Source organism: Sorex fumeus, unplaced genomic scaffold (assembly GCF_029834395.1).
Source record: "Sorex fumeus unplaced genomic scaffold, SorFum_2.1 ptg000026l, whole genome shotgun sequence".
NCBI lineage: Eukaryota > Metazoa > Chordata > Mammalia > Eulipotyphla > Soricidae > Sorex > Sorex fumeus.
The window spans coordinates 5,431,562-5,443,942 of record NW_026606083.1 but is presented as its reverse complement, the minus strand read 5'-3'; the positions used below and the strand labels follow the sequence as shown (position 1 = coordinate 5,443,942).

The 12,381-nt window shown below is 39.9% G+C and overlaps 1 pseudogene; it reads left to right on the top strand.

Annotated features, from left to right (window-relative positions):
* The first annotated feature begins 7,513 nt into the window (after nucleotides 1-7,513).
* Nucleotides 7,514-10,340, top strand: LOC130024088 (nucleolin-like; annotated as a pseudogene).
* The last annotated feature ends 2,041 nt before the right edge of the window (nucleotides 10,341-12,381 follow it).

Below are 12,381 nucleotides of genomic sequence, written 5' to 3'. Positions count from 1 at the left end.
GTCCACAATAAACAAAAGTACTTTAAAAAGTACATGTATAGATGTATGGTTATAATCTAGTCTATGTCTCAGCGTGAGTAATACTGCCTCTAGGGGGCACTGGAAAGGATGGGGAGGAGGTAGTAGCCCTAGTTGCAAGGAGGTTGCTTTGTTTATTCACTTGAAAAATGTGGATTTCTGGGGGCGGGGAGGTGGGGGGGGGGGGGCGAAGGGTGGTTGCTGACTGATTTTCTCCCTGAAAGGGAAGTAGTAGGCCAAATCAGTTTGGGAATCTGTGCTCTTGATTATAAAGAGGTTGCCAGTGCTTGACAAGAGTAAAATTGGCACGTTTGAGACTTTTTGTGTTGCCTGTTATAGGGAGGCTAGTTGGTAAGAGATTTTTGAAAATGAGTTTTAGTTCACTTCTAAACATCATGCATTCCGATATTTGTCCACTGGATTGGCTTGGTGGTGGAAATGAAAATTAGTAAGGGAGGGCAAGATTTAGGTCATGCTTATAAAATATCTCAAAATATAACCATTGCTATATTTGATTTAATACTGCTGTAGACATTGTGGACAAGTTCTTATATGTAATATCTCATCATTCTAGATATTTACAAGTGCTGATTGAATTAAAAGTGGAATAATGCCTCTTGTAAATAACTTAAATGTTGGTGAGAAATATCACAGTGTACCAATGTGATCTCATCTGCACTTGATTATATCTACAAAAGCCCTAATTACAAGTAAGGTCACATTCTGAGGGACCAGAGATTAGGACTTCACCATATAGATTTTAAGGGAATGTAATTTAAACTCATAAAAAATTAATTGCTACATTACATTACTTGTTTTTAACAAGTAAGGCAACTAACAATTATCAAAATACAATGACATCAACAGTCACCAACAAATTCTTCCCAGCATTGAAGCAATTGAACCTCTCTCTTTCCCTTTTTTATTATCTTTTTCTGTCTCCCTTTTTGTGTGCATTCTTTACTTCTTGATGGGTTTTGGAAACTGCCAATTCATTTTTTTATAGAGGCCACATCCAGTAATACCCAAAACCTGAAGGTGCTGAGGTTGGGGCCATGCAGCACCAGTACCATGCAGTACCAGTGCACATACTCAGTTTAACTGTCTCCCAAGCTCTGCTAAACCCTTATTAAGTAAATTGAATACCTATGAATGAATTGATTTCTTTCAGAAGAATACTTTTACCTGAGACATTGGCAAAAATTGTAAAGGGAAAACAACTAACAATAGATGTTTCATAAAGGATACAATTATTATTGGGTTATTTTCCATCTCAAAACGAATATAGCCATCCTTCTAGAAGTAACCGTGAGTTTAGTAGAAATATTATGCAATTTAAAAGTAGATATGCAGGATTCAAGTCTGTCCCTGGCACTGTCTAAATGGATTGTTTTTCTAACCTCTGGTATCCTTTGTTACATTGAAAATTGAAGACATTTAAATTTACAAGAAAAATGAAGCCATTACTTCTTTTATAAGATCAAGTGGTATATTACCGTGTGACAGTGTGGTATCTTGTAGATTTTCAGTAACACTCATGCACCCCAAAGCCAAGAACACACCATGTTGTCAGTAACAGACCGTGCCTATGAAGTAAACAGGAAATCAAACTATTGTGAATACTAGGATATTTATATGAATCATCAGATTTTTGCATGGAAAAAGAGTCTTCCATTCATTCATTATTTGATCCAATTGTCAAAATTGAATTACAGCGGTACATTAACAGATCTAAAATTCATTTACTTATTATATTTATTATTCAACTGTTTCCTCCTTTCCTTGATAAATTTAATTTTTCCTCTTTCTAATGATGTTTTCTTTAAAAAATCAAACATCGTTGTTTAAAACACAGTAAATAGCCATTGATGAATGAGGCACAGCTGAAGGTCCTTAAGTAAGAAAATAAGCAAATCATAGTGTTAGGTGTGGATTTATACTTGTTCTTGGTGAGGGAGTGAAATTTTAACCATTAATCAAGCATTCAATGAGGTTCATGAGGTTGATACTGTGAAAAAGTCAAAATCAAAAGATAATTTTAACTAAATTATAATTTTCTGTTTATTCTGTCAAAAGTTAAGAAAAAAATCTATGAAATAAGATGTTCGGTAGGGCGTTCACCTTACAAGCAGCCAACATGGCCGACCCGAGTTCAATTCCTCCGCCCCTCTCGGAGAGCCCGGCAAGCTACCGGGAGTATTTGATATGCCAAACACAGTAACAACAAAGTCTCCAATGGAGACGTTACTGGGCCCGCTCGAGCAAATCGACAATCAACGGGAGGGCCTTTACCTTTTTTACCTTACCTTTATAGTACATATAATTTTAAATAAACCCCATTTATCATTTACAGGTGGTATCCAATTATTTTCCTGATGAGAACTGAGTCATTACACACCTCCACTTTCCTCCACTTCTTTGTGTGTTAGTCTGGATCTTAGTCATGCCAGTGGGCATGCAGGCTTAGGTTGTCCTCTGAGCTAGGACCGAGTCCCAGTGTGCTGGCCTGACTTGCCTATGTTCCCGTATCTGAGGCATGGTCCAGATGTGAGTACTGAATTAGCTGCCAAATATCAGACCAAGAAGACAGCCTTACCAGTACCTGCATAGTGGAGATCTCCAGGATCCTGTACCATGTCTTCGAGTGAACTACAGAAAGCAGAATTCCTCTGAAAATATGACTAATTCTTTTATGCATAAGTACATATGTTAATTCAAACACACATAAACTTGTATGCAATATTTGGGGAAGATTAATAAAAAACGTAGAGGAATGTGCTAATTTTGGAGACCATGGGAAGATGACATTTCATCCTTGTATGGTATGCATGTACATTTGTGTGCAAGAGAGCTGATTTTCCTCATATTTTCTTAATTCTTTAGATATTTAAAGGTCTTTCTGTGTTTAAGCAGAGAACATTACAGTAAAATATAAAGAGGTTAAAGGGGAAAGAGAAAAACTAGTAATTCACTATAGATACAAAGTACAGAGTCATCAGAAGCTTTCACTTTATAAATAACCAAGCCTTACTCGAGGAATTTAGTAACTAACAAAAGGAGAGTTGAAGAGCAAAGGAAAAGTTAAAGATAATCTCAGGGGATTAGGGGTGCTCCTAAGAGCACTATAGTTTCTCTGGGGGGAGGAAAGGGGGAAATTCATTTACGAAGCATAAAACATTTAGGGTTAATATCCAACACATCCAAAAATGGGGTTAAGAGATGAAAATAAAGTTTTTGAAGGAATTCAGAGAGATGGACAATGGATATAGAAAAAATGCTCTGCATAACTATTAGGAAAATGCAAATCAAAATAACGGTGAGATATCATCTCATATCAGGCACATATTAAAAAAACAAAACAAATGTTGAAATAGATGTAGGGGGAAAGGGACCCTTATATACTAAGGTTGGGAATGTTGGCTAGTTAGAACTTTTTACAAAACAATATAGGCTCTCCTCAAAAAACTAAGGATTGAGCATTCATATGACCCAGAAATCCCACTTCTTAGTGTGCATACCTGTTGCATGAATATTCAATCGGTCGGAGGTGCTGAGACAAGGAACGCAAGAGAAATTATTTTCACGGAGGATCACGGGACTCGCTCAGACCCTGTGACAAAAGGTAGAGAGTCCTGAGATCTCCTTTTATTACCATCCTTCTGTATACACTTCTAAAGGGCTCAATGTGGTGATGTCATCAATAAAGAAATTACAGGAAGAACATAGAGGCAGCAAGGCATACATTGTTTCTTTATATCTGCAAGTCAGTGGGTTTCGACCTCAGGAAAGAAATACAAAGCTGAAAGCTTTCCTGGGCTACAATTACCTGGGGTTTGCATTCCAAAGACAGACTAGGCTAGCACCTGGGATATGCATGTCAAAGACAGGCTGGGTCCAGGCTTCTGTGAGAAGAGGAAGGCTGACTCTTTTGGTATACTGAAATTTATATTATTTACTGAAGGCAGCTTGAAGAGATGTTCAGCCTTGTCCAAACCAGTCTGGACACACGAGTTAATCTCGCCCATTTTCTTTTTCTTTTTTTAATTTTATTTTATAAGTTAGTTCACGGTATTTGATTACATTTAATATTCAAACACCAATTCCACAGCCATTACACCTTCCCACCACCAAATTCGAGATTTTCCATCCCAAACCTTAATCCCTGTCCCAAAGCAAACTGTAAGAATATATATTGTATTATCTATTATGAAGAACTGCTGAACATGCTTACAAAAAGTGTTCATATAGGAAACAGTGTGAGGATTGTTCTGTTTTGGCAGGAGCCATTAAGACGTCCTATAGGATATCACTAACACGTTGTTAAAGTTTGGGTGATGTGAGTTTTGGTGTATATGTGTGTATATATATATGTTTGAAAATATGTATATATGCATATATATGTTTGAAAATATGTATATATGTATATATATTTACATCTATGATTTGTTGCCTACTGAACCACATCAAATATGTTGTGATAATTATAGAGAATGGGTAGGGAGTGTCTCATGATGTGTCCAGGAATATGTTCACTCATGCGTGAGGCTTGGCCCAAGCGTGTGGGGTACGCCTGGAGCGTGGCAGTGATTGGGTTGTGGAGGTTGACTGCCAGGGCTAGGTTCCTTGGGGTGGGAAGGGCTCTTCACCCAACCCCCCTCTGGGGCGCCCTGAGTGAAAACAGCCTTGCGTGGAGTTTGTTGGCATGAAGTTCTGTGGCTATGGGGGCCTCATTTTATGCTCCCTTCTGGGAGAAGCAGCCGTGGGAACTCAATCTTGCCCATTTTCATAGGTCCCGTTTCTGCCTGTGTGCAGGACAGTCTACATGGGTTCATCCTGACGGCCTACTCTGGCCACAACACATACCAAAGGCTCAAAACCTCTATTAAGAAAAGACACCTGCACTTCTATGTTTATCAGAGTGCCTTATTCACAATTGTTAAAATTTGAAAACAACCCACATGTCCTAGAACAGATGACTGAATAAAGAAACTATAATACATTTATACACAAAATTCTACTATTCAGCCATAAGAGAAGATGAAATTGTGTGGATTGCTGCTCCATGGATGAACTGGAAGGAATCAAGCTGAATGAAGTCAGCCAGAAGGATAGGGACTGAATCAAGAGTGACTCCTCTCACATGTGAAATTAAAGAAGCCTAGGAAGGGAGTCACAAATGACCCAATCAACAGAATCTGTGAATTGTTCTACAGAACTGAATTTACCATGGTGAGCAGATGGGAGGGGTTTTTTATTTGGCATGGGGGGGGCATGAAAGGGGGAGAAAACCTAAAATACTGGTTTGTAATGTTGGAACACTGTATACATTGAACCCTGTCTTTGACAGTGCTTAAATCATGGTAACTATACAATTTTACATGATACATTTTGTCCACATTTTATCTATTTTATCATGTGATGGTGATTTATCTCAATAAAAATCTGACAGTCAGCTACAGTATATCATCTTAGGTAAAAATGCTTTGACAAACAACTTTATAAATGTGTATCTCTCACTGATTCAATTAAAAATAATTTAAAAAATACTTTGACAAGGTGTAGGGGAGAAAGAGTAATTGAGAGGATAAAAGAGATTCCTTCAAACAGGAACACCCTCTGGGTTTCTGTCTGGAAGTCCTTGATATCCTGTCCTTGCCTAACTTCTATGGCAAGCACTTCCAGGACTATATTGAATAGGAGGGTGACAGTGGGCATCCTTGGCTTACGCCTTATCTTACAGAGAAGGTTTTTAGTTTTTCTTTATTGAGGATAATGTTTGCTGTGGTGAATAACTGACAAAATTGAGGAAAATTCTCTCAATTCTTATTCTTGTTGAGAGTTTTTAATCACGAATGGGTGCTGGATCTTGTCAAATGTTTTCTCTGCATTTACTGATATGAATCATATGGGTTTTATATTTTATTTCCTTCATAAGGTCTATTATGTTGATTGACTTGTGAATGTTAAGCCATCCTTGCATCCCCAGGATCAATACTACTTGGTCATTTCAGAAAATCAAGTACCTCAGAATCAGCTTAATCAAAGATGTGAAGGACCTATACAAGGAAAATTACAAAACAGTACTTCAAGAAATAAAAGAGGACATTAGGAAATGGAGACACACCCCCTGCTCATGGATAGGGAGAATTAATATTATCAAAATGGCAATACTGCCCAAAGCACTATACTAATTCTGTGCGACCCCTATCAGTATACCCATGACATTTTTCAAAGAAATAGACAAAACACTCCTGAAATTCATATGGAACAATAAACCCCCAAGAATAGCTAAAGCAATCCTTGGGAAAAAGAAGATGGGTGGCATCACTTTCCCCAACTTCAAACTGTGCTACAAAGCAATAGTAATTAAGACAGCATGATACTGGGCTAGAAACAGACCTGCAGACCAATGGAACAGAGTTGAATATTCTGTCACAGACTCCCAAATATATCACCACTTAATCTTTGACAAAGGAGCAAGAAATGTGAAGTGGAACAAGGAAAGCCTCTTCAAAAAGTGGTGCTGGGAGGGCTTGAAAGCAGGCAGCACATGCTGGGGGAAAAGGCAACTCAGATAGAGAAGGGAACACCAAGTAAAGGATGTTTGGAGGACTTGCTTGGGATGCGAGATGCGTGCTGAAAGTAGACTATAGACCGAACACGATGGACACTCAATACCTATTGCAAACTACAACACCCTAAAGAAAAGAGAGAGCAAAAGTGAATGCCCTGCCACAGAGGCAGGGTGGAGTGGGGGGGATGAGGTGTGGGGGTGGGAGGACTACTAGAATCACTGGTGGTGGAGAATGGGCACTTGGTGGAGGGATGGGTACTTGATCATTATATAACTGAAACCCAAGCATGAAAGTTTGTAAGTCTACAACTGTACCTCATGGTGTTTCACTAATAAAATAATAATAATAATAATAATAATAATAAAATAATTTTTTAAAATAAAGTGGTGCTGGGAAAACTGGCTAGCTACCTGCAGAAAAAAAATGAACTCTGACCTCTGTCTAATGCCAGGCACAAAAGTCAGATCAAAGTGGATTAAAGACCTCAATATCAAACACGAATCCATAAGGTACATAGAGGAAAATGTAGGCAGAACTCTCCATGACATTGAAGCTAAAAGCATCTTTAAGGATGAAATAGCACTGACCATGTAAGTGGAAGCAAACATAAACAAGTGGGACTACATCAAACTAAGAAGCTTCTCACTTCAAAGGAAACAATAAAAAGCCCACAGAATGGGAAAGAATATTTACCCAATATCCATCTGATAAGAGATTAATATCCAGGATATACAAGACACTAGTACAATCTACAAGAAAAAGACCTCCAACCCCATCAAAAAATGGGGAGAAGACATGAACAGAAGTTTCCTCAAAAAAGAAATACAAGCTTTTGACACAGTCTCAAGCGCTAGCTGGCACCTCAGCATACATGCTCTGGGCTCTTCAATCCCAGCGGCCACCATCAACATCGCCTGGGTTTCCTCTGGGCTCCTCTGTGCCACCCACCCGCCACACACTCCGCCATTATAAGACGCCATCATGGTGAAACTCACCAAGGCCAGTAAAAATCAAGGTGACACCAAGAAAATGGCTCCTCTCCCCAAGGAGGTAGAAGAAGACAGTGACGACGAGGAAATGTGCGAGGCTGAAGACGACGATAGCAGTGGAGAAGAGGAGATTATCATCCCTCAGAAAAAAAGGCAAGAAAGCTGTCGTAACTCCAGCAAAGAAGATGATGGTTTCCCCAACAAAAAAGGTGCAGTGGCCACATCAGGTAAGAAAGCAGTTGTCACTCCTGGCAAAAAGGGAGTAGCTCCTCCACCATCCAAGAAAGCAGCTACACCAGCCAAAGTAGTAGCAACGCTGGGCAAGAAGGGTGCCACACCAGGAAAAGCCATGGTAGTAGTGTCTGGTAAGAAGGGAGCAGTCTCCCCAGCCATGGGTGTAAAGAATGGCAAAAATGCTAAGAAGACAGTGATGATGAGGATGAGGATGACAGTGAAGAAGATGATGACGACGACGAGAAGGAGGAGGAAGATGAAGACGAATTTGAGCCAGCCATGATAAAAACATCAGCTGCTGTTGCCCCTGCCTCAGATGATGATGATGAGAATGATGACAACCAGGAGGATGAAGACGACGATGAAGATGATGAGGATGATGAAGAGGACTCAGAAGAAGAACCTATGGAAATTACACCAGCCAAAGGAAAGAAAGTTCCCGTAAAAGATGCTCCTGTAAAGGCCAAAAATATGGCTGAGGAAGAGGAAGATGAGGATGAGGATGATGATGAGGACGATGAAGATGAGAATAAGGATAATGACGAGGATGATGAGGAAGAGGAGGAAGTGGAAGAGGAGAAAGAGCCTGTTAAACAAGCACTTGGGAAAAGAAAGAAGGAAATGGTCAAGCAGAAAGCAGCTCCTGAAGCCAAGAAACAGAAAGTAGAAGGCAATGAACCAGTTACATCTTTCAATCTCTTTGCTGGAAATCTGAACTTCAACAAATCTGCCCCTGAGTTAAAGACTGGTATCAGTGATCTTTTTGCTAAAAATGGCCTTGCTGTTGTAGATGTCAGAATTGGTGTATCTAGGAAGTTTGGTTATGTGGATTTTGAATCTCCTGAAGACTTGGAAAAAAGTCTTGGAACTTACTGGTTTAAAAATGTTTGGCAATGAAGTTAAACTAGAAAAACCAAAGGGAAAAGACAGTAAGAAAGATTGAGATGCAGGAACACTTCTGGCTAAAAACCTGCCTTACAACGTTACTCAGGATGAATTAAAGAAAATTTTTGAATATGCTATGGAGATCAGATTAGTCAGCAAAGATGGGAAGAGTAAAGGGATTGCTTACATTGAATTTAAAACAGAAGCTGATGCAGAGAAAACATTAAAAGAAAAACAGGGAACAGAGATAGATGGACGGTTCATTTCCCTCTACTATACTGGAGAAAAGGGTCAAAATCAGGACTACAGAGGTGGAAAGAATAGCACTTGGATTGGTGAGTCCAAAACCCTGGTTTTAAGCAACCTTTCCTACAGTGCAACAGAAGAAACTCTTCAAGAAGTATTTGAGAAGGCAACTTTCATCAAAGTGCCCCAAAACCAAAATGGCAAATCTAAAGGGTATGCATTTATAAAATTTGCCTCATTTGAAGATAGCTAAGGAAGCTTTAAATTCATGTAATAAAAGAGAAATTGAGGGCAGAGCAATAAGGCTGGAGTTGCAAGGACCCAAGGGATCACCCAATGCAAGAAGCCAGCCATCCAAAACATTGTTTGTCAAAGGTTTATCTGAGGAAACCACAGAGGAGACGTTGAAAGAGTTGTTTGATGGTTCCGTTAGGGCAAGGATAGTCACTGACCAGGAGACTGGCTCCTCCAAAGGGTTCGATTTTGTGGATTTCAACAGTGAGGAAGATGCTGAAGCTGCCAAGGAGGCCATGGAAGATGGAGATATTTATGGAATCAAAGTTATTTTGGACTGGGCCAAGCCTAAGGGTGAAGGTGGTTTTGGTGGTAGTGATGGAAGTTGAGGTGGCTTTGGCGGCCGAGGTGGTGGCAGAGCAGGTCGAGATGGATTTGGTGGCAGAGGAGGTAAGGTAAGGTAAAGGCCCTCCTGTTGATCATCGATTTGCTCGAGCGGGCCCAGTAACGTCTCCATTGGAGACTTTGTTGTTACTGTGTCTGGCATATCGAATACGTCACGGGGAGCTTGCCAGGCTCTGCCGTGTGGGCGAGATACTCTCGGTAGCTTGCCGGGCTCTCCGAGAGGGGCGGAGGAATCGAACTCGGGTCGGCCATGTTCGCTGCGTGCAAGGCAAACGCCCTACTGCTGTGCTATCGAGGAGTTTTTGGAGGCCGAGGAGGCTTTCAAGGAGGCAGAGGAAGAGGCGGACATCACAAGCCACAAGGAAAGAAGACGAAATTTGAATAGTTTATTCTATCCCTCGTTTTTTCCTTCCATTTGAAAGGACTCTGAGGTTTTTACTCTGTTACCTGATCAATGACAGAGCCTTCCGAAGACATTCCAAGATAGTATACAGTCCTGTGGTCTACTTGGAAATAGGTATAGATAACATTTCAAGGGAGAATACTGTTGGGTTTGACTGGATATTTGTATAAACTTTTTAAAGAGATGAGTGATAGAGGTAACCCTTATCTGTAAGTTTTGAATTTATATTGGTTTCTTCCCATGTACAAAATCATTTTTTCCTACAAATAATTGTTTTTTGTTTTGTGTTTGGGGGTGTAAAGGAAAGCAGAATGTTTTATTTATTTATTTATTTATTTTTTGCTTCAGCTACTTTGGGACAAATTAAAAGTCCTGAACTCTGGATAAAAAAAAAAGAAATACAAATGGCCAAAAGGTACATGAAAAAATGCTCCAAATCGCTAGCCATCAGGGAGATGCAAATCAAAACAACAGTGAAATATCATCTCATACCACCGAGACTGGCACACATTCAAAAGAACAAAAGCAACCAGCTGGGGTGGATGTGGGGGGAAAGGGACACTCTTTCACTGTTGGTGGAAATGCCCAGTAGTACAGCCTTTCTAGAAAACAATATGGACAGTCCTTCAAAAACTAGAAATTGAGCTTCCATATGACCCCGCAATACCACTTTTTGGAATATATCCCGAGGAATCAAAACAGCACAGTAGAAATGACAGCTGTACCTATATGTTCATTGCAATACTGTTCACAATAGCTAAAACAACCCACGTGCCCTAGAACAGATGACTGGTTAAAGAAAGTGTGGTACATCTACACAATGGAATACTATGCAGCTATCAGGAGAGATGAAGTCATGATCTTTGCTTAAAAATAGATAGCCATGGAGAGTTTCATGCTAAGTGAAATGAGTCAGAAAGAGAGGGACAGATATAGAAGGACTGAACTCACTTGTGGAGTATAAAACAACATAACATGGGGCTGACACCTAAGAACAGTAGATACACTGGACAGGTAGATTGCTCCATAGGGAAGCCTGCCTCATGAGCAAAGGGGAGAGGGCAGCTGGAATAGAGAAGGGATCACTAAGAAAATTGTGGCTGGATGAATCGGTCGAGATGGGAGATGTGTGCAGAAAGTAGACAAAGGACGACCAAACATGATAGCCTCTCAATAGCTATATAGCAAAATAATGCCCAAAAATAGAGAGTATGGGGAAAATTGTCTGCCATGGAGGCAGAGGGAAGGTGGGAAAAGGAGCTTATACTGGGGATATTGGTGGTGGGGAATGCACTGGTGGAGGGATGGGTGTTTGATCATTGTGTGATTGTAACCCAAACATGAAAGGTTGTAACTATCTCACAGTGATTCAATAAAATTTTTAAAAAAATACTACTTGGTCATTGTGTATGGTATTTTTGATAAGTCACTGGATACTCTTTGCTAGTATTTTGTTTAGGATCTTTGTGTCTGTGTTCATCTGTGATATTAGCCTATAATTCTCTTTTTTTTGTGGTGTCTGTCTGCTTTTGGTGTCAGGATGATATAAAGCTATTTAGGATTTTTATGTTTACTGGGTAAACTTCAAAAGGGTTGGAAGTAGGCCCTCTTTAAAGGTTTGAAAGAATTTACTAGTGAATCCATCTGGGCCTGGGCTTTTATTTGGGGGAAGACTTTTGATGACCATTTAAATTTCCTCCATGGTAATGGGTCTGTTCTGGGGTTCCAGATCTTCTTGGTTTGGCCTTGGGAGATTATAGGAATTCAGGAATTTATCCATTTCTTCAATGTTCTCTTGTTTCATGGTGTAAAGATTTTCAAAGTAATCTCTGATGATCCTTTGAATTTCTGTAGTTTCTGTTGTGATGCCGCCTTTTAATTTCTGATTCAGTTTATTATGGTTCTCTCTTTTTTTTTTTTTTTGAGTCCTGAGTCTTTAGTTTATTGATCTTGTTTATTTTCTCAAACAGCCAACTCTTGGTTTCATTGCGCTTTTGGATTTTTTTTGGGGGGGTGTGGGAATTGCAGCTCATTAATTTCAGCTCTAAGTTTTACTAATTCCTTCCCCCTACCTTTTGTTGATCATTTTCAAAAATCTTTTTTTTTTTGCTTTTTGGGTCACATCCGGCGATGCACAGGGGTTACTCCTGGCTCTGCACTCAGGAATCACCCCTGGCGGTGCTCAGGGGACCATATGGGATGCTGGGAATCGAACCTGGGTTGGCCGCATACAAGGCAAAAGCCCTACCCGCTGTGCTATTGCTCCAGCCCCCATTTTCCAAAATCTTAAGCTGTACAGTTATGTTATTTACGTGGGCCCTTTCTTTCTTCCTGATGAACGCTTGCAGAGCTATAAACTTTCCTCTTAGCTCTGCTTTTGTTGTGTCCCACA